Source organism: Callospermophilus lateralis, chromosome 13 (genome assembly GCF_048772815.1).
Source record: "Callospermophilus lateralis isolate mCalLat2 chromosome 13, mCalLat2.hap1, whole genome shotgun sequence".
NCBI lineage: Eukaryota > Metazoa > Chordata > Mammalia > Rodentia > Sciuridae > Callospermophilus > Callospermophilus lateralis.
Window position 1 is genome coordinate 15,245,073 of NC_135317.1, and position 15,681 is coordinate 15,260,753.

The following is a 15,681-nucleotide window of genomic DNA, read 5'->3' on the forward strand; positions in this document are numbered from 1 at the left end:
TCCCAGTCTCCCACGACTGCAGGGATTCTCTTTCTATTCTATCCCACAAAATCATCAGGCTATTTCTTTTCTTTTCTTTTCTTTTCTTTTCTTTCTTTCTCTCTTTCTTTTCAGTGCTGGGGATTGAACCCAGGGCCCTGCACATGCTAGGCAAGTGTTCTATCAGTGAGCTACACTCCCTCATCTGCCTATTTCTTAGAATATTCTACCTCCTTTTACCAGTCTGCAGTTGTACAAGGTTATAAAACAATCAGAAAATACAGAGAAAACATCCAGTTATTTCAGAGAGTTCTTTGCAACTGCTTGAGAGAGTCTGTACCCCAAGTTTCAGGGTTCTGTTGTGGTTTTTAAAAATATTTTTATTAGTTGGTCATGAACCTTTATTTTATTTACTTATTTATATGTGGTGCTGAGAATCGAACCCAGTATCTTGCACATGCTAAACAAGCACTGTACCACTGAGCCACAACCCCAGCCCCCAGGGTTCTGTTTTAAAGATATCTTTAAAATCTGGAATTCCTAGTCTGTGATACTCAAAGCATCCCTGGATTTATCAATGAATTTTATGTTTTGTTTTGTTTTATCATATAGACTAAAACAAAACAAAACAAAACATCCAATTTATTAGAGTGATTCTTCACTAAACAAAATAATTTACCACAGAGGTCCTCTTATCAAATCCCTTCTTTGTGCTTCTAATAAATTTACTAACTTATTTTTTTAAGTGGCTCTAAGATTTTTAAAAACAAAAAGAACATTTTGAAAATCATAAAGTTCTGCTTGTTCACAAACATGTTTTCATCAGAACACTTTTTTTTTTAGAAATGAAATAATTTTTAAAATAGACTTAATCTTTAAAAGTAGTTTTAGGTTCACAGTGAATTTAAGTGGAAAATACAGAGAGTTCCCATGTACCCTTCCTACACACATGTCAACACCACTCCCAGAGAGGTACATTTGTTACAGTCAATTAGCCAGCACTCACAAACCATTGTCAACCAAAGTTTGTACTTTACTTTAGGGTTCGTTCCTACATTGTACATCTAAGGTTTGGACAGATGTCCAATGGGGTGTTGGTATCCACCATTATGGAATCATTCAGTATAAGTTTACTGCCCTAAAAATCCCCTGTGCTCCATCTATTCATTCTTCTTTTCCTAAAGGAAATCATTTTTAAAGTAAACTTTTGTATATTTAAGTTTATGTCACAAAAAGAAAAGTCTGTTATCAGCTGGAATTAATTCTAACCACCTAGATTTAAACAGAACCAAATATCCAATCCACTACCCTCCAGTGGTCTCTCTTTATTGTACCTTCCCAGTGTGCTTTCAATAGAGAGTTTCAAGAGTGGTTGTATTCAGTTACCTTACTAAACATTAATGGTCAGCAATTCAGTCTTCTGACCAAAATTATGAGCCAGGAGTGTGGGAACTTTAAATCTGGCTGCAACCCAGGTACCCCAAGCTAAATCAGAGATAAGAAAACTGTCTTCAGCACTGTGGAGTTAGGGAAGAAAATCGAGACGCCGTAACTGCTGTACACGCTGTGTCCCCTAGAATTTGTTGATCCTAATGTGATGGTATTTAGAGGTGGGGCTATTAGGAGGCAATGAGATCATGTGGAGAAAATCCTCGAAAACAGGATGTGTGCCTTGTGAAAGGTACTCCAGAGAGTTCCTTCATCCCTGTGCAAGGACACAGGAATAAAACAGTCCATTTTAATCAGTTTTTGCTCATGTCTTTGTTGAATGACTGACAGCTGAATGTGCACTGTGCTGGCATTCAGTCTCAGTGAGAGCTGGCACTGCTGTGCCTGCTGTGTGCCAGGCTTTGTGGCAAATGCTTTTCGTGGGTCAGAACAAGCAGGTGTTGAGGCAAGTGCCACTCTTCTGCTATTTCAGAAAGGAGGAAATCGAAGCACAGAAAGAGTTTGTAATTCCCCAAAGCAATAGAGGCAGGGTGGAATTTGGTACCAGAAGTTTCTGTCCAGGGGTCACAGGTCTATCCACTGACACATGTGGACTTGAGTCTAGCTATCTGCTTCCAACTCACCCAACGACCTGTTCAAGTCTTTCATCTCCCAGCCCTAGTGTCCTTATCTGTAAATGATCATCAAGCTGCCTTTATGTGGAGATTGATGACTATTATTTGAGCACCTGCTACTTAGAAGGCCTTTGCTGATAGAGAAATGTCTAACTGATATAAATGGGGTTTTTGTTTTGGGTACTGGGGATTGAACCCAGGGGCACTTAACCACTGAGCCACATCTCTAGCCCTTTTATGTTTTATTTTGAGACAGGGTCTCACTAAGCTGCTTAGAACCTCACTAAATTCTGACGCTGGTCTCCTATTCAACTCTAAACAGATTCTGCCACACCAATTGGAAAGCTTTCAGTTTCCACCATTAAAAGAACAATCCTTTTTCTTTGGGGCCCATTGTTTCTGGAGAGACTCCCTCTCCCCATCCTCTGGGTTATAGGACCTATACCAACATTGCCTTGAACCTGCTTTCCATTCAGGTTTTTTTTTGGGTGGGGGGTACTGGGGATTAAACTCGGGGGCACTTGACCACTGAGCCACGTCACCAGCCCTATTTTATATTTCATTTATAGACAGGGTCTCACTGAGTAACTTAGCACCTAGATTTTGCTGAGGCTCTCTTTGAACTCATGATCCTCCTGCCTCAGCCTCCCAAGCCACTGGGATTACAGGCGTGTGCCACCACACCCGGCTCCACTCTGTTTTAATAACTTAGAAGGCTCTTTGCCTAGAATTATCTCCATCAGTTACCCTAATATACTCTATTCAAATGCAACCAGGATTTGCAGCAAAACTTGCTCATACACAAATCACTTGTATTAAATAAATAAATAAACCTAACATCATTATAGAAATTTGGGGAGTAGGGTAAAAAGATCAGAATACTAATACTATCTTTGGGATTAGACAAACTGAAATTCAAATTCCAGTGCTATTTCCTTTTTTTTTTTTTCTTAGTAGTGGGACTTTGGACAAGCCAAGTAGCTTCTCTGAGCCTCACTTTTGAAGCAAGTTGGGGAGTAAAAATTTGAAGGCTAGAGATGGGGCTCAGTGATTAAGTGCCCCTGGGTTCAATCCCCAGTACCCAAAACAAAAACCCCATTTATATCAGTTAGACATTTCTCTATCAGCAAAGGCCTTCTAAGTAGCAGGTGCTCAAATAATAGTCATCAATCTCCACATAAAGGCAGCTTGATGATGAAAGTTTCCTCAACTTTCCAATATTTCCCCGTAAGAGCTAACAACCAATGTATTAATCATAATACACAACCTACTTCATAGGTAGGTATTTTTTATCCCCATTTTACAGTTCAATTTGCCTAAATTCAGACTGTCTTGAAGCCAAAGGGGGAGTAAAAATTTGACCAGAGCTGGGCACAGTGGCGTATGCTGGTAATTCCAGCATCTCAGAAGGTTGAGGCAAGAGGATCGTGAGTTCAAAGCCAGTCTCAGCAAAAGCAAAGTGCTCAGCAACTCAGTAAGACCCTGTCTCTAAATAAAATACAAAATAGGGCTAGGGATGTGGCTCAGTGGTCAAGTGCCCCGAGTTCAATCCAAAGCATTCCCCCCGCAAAAAAAAAAAAAAAAATTGACCAGAGCTCATGTTCCTAATCACTACAGAACCACGATGGACTTAATAGTGGAAGATTAGATTCTAGTGGTGCTCCTGACCCCTGCCCCAGCAGTCATATTCCAGGCTCCCAGGGATTTGTCAGTGAAGAGGCCAAGTACTAATTAATATGTAGAGGAAAGAAGAGCAAATATCTCATGATTCTTCTGCTCTTACAGCTATGGCAGAAATAATGGTTTTATTCAACTCAGGAGATTAACTTGAGACTTTGGGGCATGGAGACAGATTCTGCTTATTCTAAAACTGTTAAAAGAATTGAACATTGGCTTTGAACTCCATTTTCAGGGAGGGAGCTGGCCTTGTTCACAGAAAGCTTTGTGCAAAGCTTAATTGTGGATATCCACAAAGACCAGAGGCAAGAATTCCTTGCACCATTGGCTGGCTATGGGTTTGCCTGAGAAGAGAGCAACTTTTGTCCTCAAGATTCTTCAACTTCCTGTGGGAAATGTTCTGTTTCTTTTGGTTTGAAACTGATGGTCTGAAACCTCACATGGCTCACAGAACTATCTTGTTTGGCTTGCAAAGTGTTGAACCACAGATTTTTTAAAAAGTTGAGTTAGTTACTGACATTTAGCAATAAGGACAGTTCAGATTTATATCCAAAGCACTAGCCCAGCAGATGCTGCTGCCATGAGAATGGGCATGTGCGCCACCTCCCCATTACCCCCTCCACCCCCGCAGCCCATTTCACTAATGTCCTGACACCCTCACTCCTCATAGCTACTGAAGCGGCCATCTCTATTCCAGCCTCTCCTGCTCCTGCCTGATGTCAGTCCTTGGCACCAGATGCCTAGCAACTTTCTGCATGAAGGCTGTTCATGGCATTCACTCAATTAGAGACCTCGTCCAGGTGTAAAGGGAAACAAGTTCACCTTGCTTAAGTGCAAACATCTCCCTGGAGGCCATTAAGGAAATGGTATGAGTGAGCTTTAGGTACCCAGAAGAACTGTTTGGTCAAGTGGCCTTTTGGCAGGACTTGCTTGATAATAAATCATCTTCACAGCAGAAAATATATACATTTTAAGGTTTTGGTTTAAGTTTTTCATTTCACAAATGACCCTTTGGAGAAATTAATAAGTTAAGATGCCAGAATTGTATAGGTAATATGCCCCAAATGTCACACCTGGAGAAAGCTATAACATCGATCAACTTTTGCTCTTATTAAGGGAATGTTTCTTGAAAACTCACAAAATCGTATGAACATAGTTCCCCCCACCTCCCAGATGGGGGTCTCATTCAGGAATGCCTTGAACTCCTGGGCTCAAGGGACCTCCTGCCTCAGCCTCCCAAATGCTTGGGAACAAAGAATGTTCTTCATGAGAAAGTTTTCAAATTCCAAACTGGGATATGTGGTCTTAGATATTTCCTTAATTTAATATTTTCTAAGAGAATATCTTACTCTGAAGTACTTTGAGTTGTACTTCACAACTCATTTCTGACAACAGTTAAACCACACTCAATCAAGATATGTGGAAAATCTATAGTTATAGTCCCATATATAGTGAAAATCCATTCATATTTAAGTGGTTATGGACCAAAATAGCAGCATCATCAACACCGTAATTAAGATTATTTCCTCTTCCATAAGTAATCAGTAATTATAGGTTCATGTTATATTTGGCATCTCTTGGAGCTTGTACTGTACCACATAAAAAGCAACATGACTTATCATTTCCCAACTAGGAATGAGAAAATGTTGCTGATAAACAGGTGTGCCATCCAAAGAGAACAAGAAGTGCACATTGTCGTTTGAAGTCTTGTTTTTGCAGTCCTAGTCCTGGTAGAATCATATTTATGACACACATTACTTTGTCTTTTAAAATACTTACAATAAGACAACTCATGGTCTTTGTTCACCTCTATTTTTCACAAAATACTATAACCACAGTACATCAGAAGGGAAGAAAGGGAGGTAGAGAGGAAATGAGGAAAGGAAGGAAAGAGAGAAGGAGGGCAGGCAGGCAAGCCATCTACTTAGTGCATTTTAGAAAATACCAAAGCTCTCTGCCACTCAACATCAGTAGACTTTGGCAGCCTCTGAAATTGTAGCTGTTGGTGACACAAGTGGCATCAACAAAATTTGCACCCTCTCTTACGTTGGCATCACTTCAATTCATAATACCACTTGTCCAGAAGTCCATCTGGGGTGCACTCTTAGTCACCTCTAATTTTACATTCTTTCAAACCCTATTCCAATAAGCAATGAAAAGCTATAGCTTTTTATTTCCTATTTCTCCACTAATTAATCCATTACTGTTGCTAGTATTTTCTACCCTATTGATACCAGCAGTCTCCAAACATTTTTTGAATAGCTTTCTTGAGATAAAATTTATATACCATACAATTCACCCATTTGAAATGTGCAGTTTAGTGGTTTCGGGCATATTCACAGAGTTGTAAAAGTATCACCACAACCCATTTTAGAACATTTCCATCTCCCCAAAGAAACCCTCTACTCATAGGCATTCATGCCCCATTTCCTAGGACTCCCTCAGCCTCAGGCAGTCACTAATCTACTTGTGTCTCTGTCCTTGACATTTCATCTCAATGGAGATGGAATCACATAATATGAGGCCTTTGAGGCCAACTTCTTTCATTCAGCTAATACATTCAAGATTCATTCGTGTTGTAGCGTGTATCAGCCCTTCACTCCTTTTTACTGCCCAATAATATTCCATTGTAGTATATACCACATTTAATAATCTAATGATACCAAGTATTTCAGTGACATGGAGCTATAAGAAGTCTTCTGTATGTTTGACAGGGAAAGCAAATTCTAACAGCTCTTATGAGAGGAACTGGCAACACCTAGTATAGTTTAAGTGTTAATACCTTAGGGCACAGAAAAAATGATCTTAGGCATGGAAAGTCTTGCACAGGTGCACAATGCTCAGAAGCAGGTTTATAATTGCGGAAAAATTGAACCCTTCTTACTGCTCATGGAGAAGAGAATGGATCAATCATGGTACGTTCATTCAGTGAAATACTTCCTAACGAACCACAGGCATGGATGAGACCTTGAACATACTGCTTAACAGAAAAATTAGATTTTCAGAAGAATATCAACAATGTAACATTATATAAATAAATTTTTTTAGAGAGAACTTTAATATTAATTTTTCAGTATTTGGTGGACACAACATCTTTGTTTGTATGTGGTGCTGAGGATCAAACCCGGGCCGCACGCATGCCAGGCGGTGCTTGAGCCACAGCCCCAGACCCCATATAAATAAATTTTAAAATCTAACAATACTTTATATCATTTATCATTATGTACATGTGGAGTAGAGGAACAAAACGACACACACCCAGGCAAAGCAGCCCCAAGTTTAAAGTCAATGCTTGTTTTGGTGGGGAGAGAACTCTGCCGTGAGGGAGGAACCAGAGCCACTTCTCATTTGCTTATCATATCACAAGTCTTCAGCGTATTGTTTTTGGAATTTTTGTGTATAAAATGTTTTGTAATAATTCTTCATTTTTATGCTTTTTATAAAAAGTTTTGAATATAATAAAAAACAGCTAATGTAGAAGTGATAGTCTCCTACTATCTAACTGCCTTAAGTAACATCTGTTAATATTTGGTGTATTTTTCCAGATAAAGTTCAAGTATTTTGTTACCATCAAGTGTACCAAGTAGCACTTTGTTTGATTTAGTTGATTTGTTATTGTCAGGTTGTAAGCTTGTTCAAGGAGTTACAGCCTCCTTTTATTATTTATTTATTTTTTTTTATTTTTTATTAGTTGTTCAAGACAATACAATGATCTTGACATATCATACATTTGATTCAAATAGGGTATGAATTCTCATTTTTCCACGTGTACAGATTGCAGGATCACATCGGTTATACATTCATGTGTATACATACAGCAATCCTAATGTCAGTCGTATTCTACTGCCCTCCCTATCCTCCGCTCCCCTCCTCTCCCATCCCTATTGTCTACCCATTCTTATCTCTCTGTCTTTTTTTCCCTTCCCTTCCCCCTCACACCATCATATATGTATTTTATGAACCCATGAGAGTCTCCTTCCGTTTTCTGTGCATTTCCCCTTCTCCCTCCCTTTCCCTCCTTCCTGTTTTCCTTATTTCATGGTAATCTTCTTCTCATGCTCTTCCTTCCTACTTTGTTTTGAGTCACCTCCCTTATATCAGAGAACATTCGGCATTTGTTTTTTAGGGATTGGCTAACTTCGCTTAGCATAATTTGTTCTAGTGCCATCCATTTCCCTGCAAATGCCATGATTTTGTTATTTTTTACTGCTGAATAATATTCCATTGTGTATAAATGCCACATTTTTTTAATCCATTCATCTGTTGAAGGGCATCTGGGTTGGTTCCACACTCTAGCTATTGTGAATTGTGCTGTACACATGTAGCTGTGTCCCTGTAGTATGCTCTTTTTGGGTCTTTTGGGTATAGTCCGAAAGGGGAATAGCTTGATCAAGTGGTGGTTCCATTCCTAGCTTTCCAACGAATCTCCATACTGCTCTCCAAATTGGCTGCACCAGTTTGCAGTTCCACTAGCAATGTACGAGTGTAATTTTTACTCCACATCCTCGCCAGCACTTGTTATTGTTTGACTTCATAATGGCTGCCATTCTTACTGGAGTGAGATGGTATCTTAGAGTGGTTTTAATTTGCATTTCTCTGATAGCTAGCGATGGTGAGCATTTTTTTTGTGTACTTGTTGATTACTTGTATATCTTCATCTGTGAAGTGTCTGTTTAGATCTTTGGCCCATTTGTTGATTGGGTTATTTTTGTTGTTGTTGTTTATCTCTAAAAACATTTATTTATTTTTAAAAACTAGCTCCTCTCCCCCACCTCTGCTAGGGTTCTTGGAAATTTACAAGCAATAGAAAATAACTCTAGGGCTGGGGATGTGGCTCAAGCGGTAGCGTGCTCGCCTGGCATGTGTGTGGCCCGGGTTCGATCCTCAGCACCACATACAAACAAAGATGTTGTGTCCACCGAGAACTAAAAAATAAATATTAAAAAAATTCTCTCTCTCGCTCTCTCCCTCTCTCTTTAAAAAAAAAAAAAAAAAAAAAAAAAAACGAAAAGAAAAGAAAATAATTCTAAAATATTTTAAAACAAAGAGGTGTGCGGGTACTGGAACTATACTGAAAACTTCACATATCAAAGGTCTGACCCATAAAGTCTTGAAATGGAATCAAGGCAGCTGGGGTATTCCCCCAGAGACTGTGCCACTGTGGGACTCTGACACCTCAAGGCCTCTGTGAGTTTCCTCCAGGGAAGTTCAAATTCCTGAGAGGTGTGTGCTGGTCCAACTAAGTCTCCTTCCCCTGTGTGGTCCGGGGAGCCAGGGTGCTCCCTCCTGTAACTGACTGCTCAGCTGATGGGGATACACCTCTCGAATCCCCAGTGGCAGGTGACCTAAATGATTGAGAGCCTGAGGCTGCTCTGAAATCCATCTGAGCACAGCACTGAGCCTAGGTTCCTTCTCAGGCAGCTACCAGTCAACAATCGCCGCAGTAGGGGTACGAGGCAAGCCCCTTCTTGGGAAGGGGAGATTCAGGGAGCAAGACTCCCTGGAATAGACTTCAGAACTGTTCTTTATTCTAAGACTGTTCTACCCCACTTTCCTTCCTGTTTCTCCTCTTCTTTCACTAGACTGAGTCTGATGCTGTCCCAGCCTCTCCTGGCTTCCTCCTCATTTTCTCTGACAGGCATTTCCCCACATACATTTCTTTACACAAATGAATCCCATCTTGCCATCTGCTTCTTGAAGGACCTGGACTAAGAGCCACATGAAGTAGGTGAAGACTCTTCTCCAAACGACAGGCACTGGGCAGAAAGGGACACACCTGTATTCCAACACCAGCCTAGCCACGTGCCCTCACAAATCCTTCTGAGGCTTTCCAGAAGCATTCCTGTCCCAGGGCTTATGAGTTTCCACATGTAATTGTAAACACTCCTGTCCCCTCTTCAATGAAAGGTGACCCAAAGTCATGCCATCTTTTGTATCTGAAAGTAAAAACTTAGCTGAGGTCGTAACTCAGTGAGTTAGGAGGCCGTGGGTTTAATCCCCAGCACAGCACAGGTAAGAAAAAAAGACTTAGTTCTGAGTTTACGATCTCTCAATAAGTTCCATTCCACCTCTTATTCCATTGCAGTCCTATCTTGATGATTTGAAGTCCATGGTGAACTTTATCATTGCCCAAACAGCTGCTAATAATGGGAGAATAATAATGTCAGTAGAAATAGAAGTGAAATTTTAACAAAAAAGAAGAAATGAAGGAAACAGAAACTGAGATTAAGATTGGTCACAAGAACACAGCTGGGACTCCTGTTCTCCTGCTGCTGCAGTCCCACCTGGTCAGCACTCTACAGGGATCTGGGCTTGGTAAAGGGCCGAACTCCCCACCCAAGGGCTCTCTGTGGTGTAGGGTGAGTGGTCTTTGTGCACTTCTACTAGCAGGAATAGTGTGGAAAGAAGAGCCCCAGGGCCTTCCCAGATTCTCACTGTTCTCTTCAGGTCCCCCCCCCCCAACCCCTATTTGGATGCTTTGGGCAAATAAAAACAAACAAACAAGTAACAGAAACCCCACCTGAAACTGAATAAAAACCCATGAACAGAAAATCAGAAGGAAGACGGGATTCCAGGCTCCTTTGGGTCCGAGCCCCTGTGTGATCCTCTGTGGGTCAGCTTTAGCCGTGCCACCAGGAGCCGCACAGTGGAGGACGGGCTGCTGCCTCTCAGATAGAGTGCATGCTTTGAATTTATTTGAATCCACCATTTTATGACTTTATCTTAGTGGAATGCACAAATAGGGGAGTCCCAAAAGTAAAGTTGGGAGATGGACAGACAGGAGGATTCTCTCCTGATGACAACTCACAACCACTTGCTTCCTTTCCCCAGGACTCCTGGCTCTACAGGTCGGAAGTCCTCACTGAACTCTTCTCGCTTCTCAACCCCACTCCAAGATGCACGAAGTTCTTCACCGAAACAGAAGCTGGCACTGCCACCTGCTTGTGTCTGGCTTTTTGTACAACCAGGAAAACAGACAAGAAGGGGGTTAGGGTGTGTTGGGACTGTACTTGAGCATGACCTCTGCAAGGGCAAGAGGAGCTTGCCCCTCACAGAAGCTCCTCCCTCAGCACCCATCCCTGCCTTCTCCCTTGGCATCAGAACCCGAATTTCCACCATGATTCATCTGTTCCCCTCGCAACTCGTGAGACAATTCCATTCCCAGCCACAGGAATGGGGTCCTAATTCGTCTCAGTCAAATATGGTGATTCCATCAGCCTTACAGTAGTAATGTCAGAAACTTCAGTCCAAGCCAATTGGCACATGACACCCCCTACAACTGCTAGTGGTTTGGACTGGGAAAAGTGACCCCTTTGGTACAGGGAGACATATGGGACAGGCTGTCATTCTGTGACTGGGACAGAGGTAAGTGAAGAAACATGGTGTCCAGCAAGCCACTAGCAGTCAATTTGTGATCACAAGGGAAGGTCGTCTTCTTTGCAGTTTTCTTTGCAGCATTGCTTTAATATTTAATCAGGGTTATCAGATCCTTCCTCCTAGGTTTAACTAGTGCATTTCCAAATTATTTTAAAAGCACACTGCACAAAGCACAATTCTACTTTTCCAAATTACTAAAAAAAAAAGAAAGAAAGAAATTTCTTTGTTACATAACATTTCAACTGTTGATCAAACACCCCACCTGCAACGTAACAGATCTCTTGCAATTTCATAACACTTCTCTTTCTGTAAGCAGTCAAGTTTCAGCCATCGTAAAACAATTTTTACCCAATTTAGGATCTTTAAAAGACTTTTGATCATTCTTTCCAATTTGGAAGTTCCACTGTGTTTTATGGTCCCAAATGACACCCCCTTGCTTCTTTCTTGATCATTTCCTATTGCAAAAGAGAATCCACAGATAATGATGCTGGCAGACAGGACAGACGGAGAAGGCAAATTCAGATGCAGAATAGGCCTGTCCTGGTGAAGGAAAGATCATTCTCCTTTCCCAGAAGAAAGGAGTTCAAAGTCCCTGGCTTACTATCAGATGGCTGGTCATCTCAAGATTGGGGAGTAAGTGTGAGTCATGGTGGTCATCAAATCAGGAAAATTATGCACTCAGCAGTGGCAGCTTTGGTGATGTAAAGTCCGTATTTCTGAGCTTTCATATAACTTGAAGCTCTGCCACTAAAATTAATACATCCACAAGCATGTGGGATTGGCAAGGGAAAAGGGAGACTAATATAACCCTCAGGTTGTCTTGCCTCCTTAATTAAAAACCTCCTCTGCAATGTGATATAAATAATCTTGACCTTGTTGGAGACATAGTGAGGGATATGGCATCAAGCCAAAATCTCCCTCATTCTAAGTCTTGGTATTCCTTGCTCTACATCAGTATTTGCATATGAGGTGGCCCCAAAAAGCTCCTGTTAATGCAGTGAATAGTCAAAGGTAAAGTGAGAGCTGTTACCTAATTAGTCCCTCCTAGTTTGAACAGACTGACTGATGGTAGCTGTAGGCAGGTGTGGCACAACTGGAGAAGGTGGGTCACAAGGGCACGCATCTTCCTATGAGGATGCATCTTCCCTGGGGTTCCTTCCTCCTTGTCTCTCTCAGCTTCCAGACCCCATAGTGAGCTGAGCAGCTTTTCTCCACTGGGCCTTTCAACCATGATATGCTGCCTCACGTTGGGCCCAGAGCAAAGGAGTCAGCCTTCCATGGACTAAGACCCCTGATACGGTGAGCCCCAAATAAACTTGCCCTCCTCTAAGTTGTTGTTCTTGGCTATTTTGGTCACAGTGAAGTAAAAGCTGATTGAAACAGTCTATAGTCATTCTGGGTCAAGGATTTCTTTTGTTGGGAGTTGGGAGTGTCCTGCTCCTTGTGGAATATTTAACAGCACCTCTATCCAGTAGAAGTCTGTAGCACCCTCCAAATTCTTACAGTAAAAAATGTCTATAGACACTGCGCAGTTGTCTGAGAACCTTTGCTCTACACCATGCCAGGGGTTTCTTATCTATTTGTATGGTGCAACATGAGTACCATTGGGTTTAAGCTTGCAATAGCTAATCCACAAAATTGTTAGAAATGTAACCAACTATCAGAGCTAGCAGATTGTGCTGATTATACTGATAGCGGTACATGTATTTAGCCAGAGTCAAAATTATGATCCTCTTGGTCAAACACCTTCAAGATGCAAGGCCCACAAACAGTCTCCCAAGATTTGAGAAATAAAGCAGTGAATTCTTGCAGACTCTTCCTTCCTATTCCTATTATGCAATTTTGCACGGTCCCTAAGCCAGTGCTCTATTGCAACTCAAGCTGGATTAGAAGGCAGCACCTACTGCTTTGCCATTACTGAACTTCTCATTGTGCAAGTGCCAATGATTGAATTCTCCCAGTAACCTCAGATCATGCTGAGATACCAAGAAGTTAATCAAAAGCCTAATCAATTCTTCCTAGTTTGAACAGACTGACTGGTGGTAGCCGTAGGCAGGTGTAGCACCCTTAAAGATTTTTAAACTGTTTCATATCTGATCAAGTTATGATTATAAGAACTTCATTTTTAATTTGTAATAAAAATTTACAACCTAATTTAAGAAAAAGTCAACAAACTGCAAGCAACTACAAGTCGTTACTTACTGGAGGAGAGGAGGAGTTGCCCCAAATCACACAGCCCGTTGGTTTTGAATGCACGAGTCAGGGACCATTTCCTTTCACTAGCAAGTTTCGGTTAGTTCTTGGACTAACTGGAGAGCTGAAGCGTCCTAACCTACACTGAAGGGAAGTACTCGATCTGAGAGAGGAATTCAGATGGAAAGTCTGTGGCATAAGATGACTGAAGGCAGAAGAGTCCTGGTGTAGGGAGATGGCACTATGGCCACGGTGACTGCCCAGCAGCTCTGGATGGGGCCAAGGGAGTCAGCAGTTATGTCTCACTCTTGCAAAGGATGTTGTAAAGGTATACACAGATTGATTGATACATCTGAAAGCACTCGAGTCTAATCAACCCACTTCAGCTGTTTACTCCTGGAATTATTCCCATCCTCCTTCCATGTTGGCTGGTCCTTCCCACTCTAATCCTTCTATTCCTCTGGTCCTTCAAATCCCAGCTCAAGTGCACCTTTACCCTGAGGTGTAGCCGCCCTCATGGCCACAGGCCAGGCAATCTCACCTTTGTAGTCCAATGCAAACCTGGTGGATCATATTCACCTACCACTCGTGGACACCTGCTCTGCACGGTTGTCTTGTATGTGTTCTATACCATGTGAAAGCTCCCCGGTGACTTATCATGGCTCCCACTCACAGTTGCCATAATGATAACCATTGATATTGCTTTAATTTTCCATTTGATCCAATAGGAATCTCAGATGACCATTCTGGAATTGATGCCCTGTATGGAAAAATAAAAGTACAAACACTAGATACTTTGACTTAGCTCTTATTAAATTTGAAGCCATGGGCAAAAAAACCACATTAGGATAGTACTGCCTTGAGGGATGCAATCAATGAAGCAAGCATTTTTAAAAAATGCAACACCAATGCCTGGTACAGTGGTGCATGCCTCTAATCCAGCAACTCAGGAGGCGGAGGCAAGAGGATCACAAGGTCAAGAGGATCACAAAGTCAAAGCCAGCCTCAGAACTTAGTGAGATCCTGTTGCATAAATAAATAGATAGATAGATAGATAGATAGATAGATAGAACTGGGATGTGCTCAGCAGCCCCTGGGTTCAATCCCCTGTACCAAATGAAAATTTAAAAAAACTAAAAATGCAACACTGAACTTGCCATCACCCACAGACAGAGAAAAGAGAGATGCTGGAAAATATTTACTTATGAGTTACCATGACAACACCAAAAGAAAAGGACATTTGCCAAAGGGGTAAACTTCAGAAAGCATTCTGAGTCTTAGCACCACAAAGTTGAGGTTTTTTTAAAAAATATTTTTCTTAGTTGTAGATGGACACAATACTTTTATTTTGCTTATTTATGTTTATGTGGTGCTGAGGATCGAACCCAGTGCCTCACACATGCAAGGCAAGTGTTCTACCACTGAGCTACAACCACAGCCCCTGAGTTTTTTTATTATTATTTATTTTTTAGTTGTATTTGGACACAATACCTTTATTTTATTTATTTATTTTCATGTGGTGCTGAGGATCAAACCCAGGGTCTCACACGTGCTAGGCAAGGGCTCTACAGTTGAGCCACAACCCCAGCCCAAGTTTTTGTTTTTATGAAAGGTAAAACATGGTCTTTTAAGAATCTGGTTTTTTGAGTGCCAAAATGTTTTGCCCTGTCCTATAGAATTTAACCCTTAACTGGGCCTAAGGTTACAAGTTTGTTTTAAGAGACTGTTTTAGTCAGCTTTTTCGCTGCTGTGATCAAAAGACTTGACAAGAACAATTTTAGAGGAGGAAAAGTTTATCTGGGGACTCACAGTTTCAGAGGTCTCAGTCCATAGATAGCCCGCTATAAAGATGGCTTTAGGCCTTAGACTAAGCAACTCCATTTTAAAACTCCATCTTAAAATAAACCTGAAGTCTCATCAGGCAAGCCACAGAGCCCTCAGATACGTCATCAGGCATAGCCTGATAAAAGCAAGTCACTTTCCACAATCTTGGTAAGAGTTAGGGTGAAGTCACATGTCATTTATCATAACCCTGATAAGAGTCAGAAGTGTGATATCAGGGCAGAAATCCAGACCATATGTTATCTCTGAGAATGAAAAATGTCACTAAGAAACCTGGTAACAGCTGATAGGGACCCAAGGGTGAGCAGAAGCTCCCCAAATTTACTATAAATATTGGAGCAAATGAACAGACTTTGAACCAACTCACACTGATGCACACAAGCCTGAGAGCCTGATGAGGACCTTGACTGACATTCCAACTCTTCTCCTCTGCCTGATCCTCTGCATTGTCCTCACCGCCCTCAAACTCTACAGCAGTCTATTGACTCTGGTGAGAAAAGCACTTTTCCTGACGACCATCTCCCTAGCCAACCATCAGTTCCACCCCAGG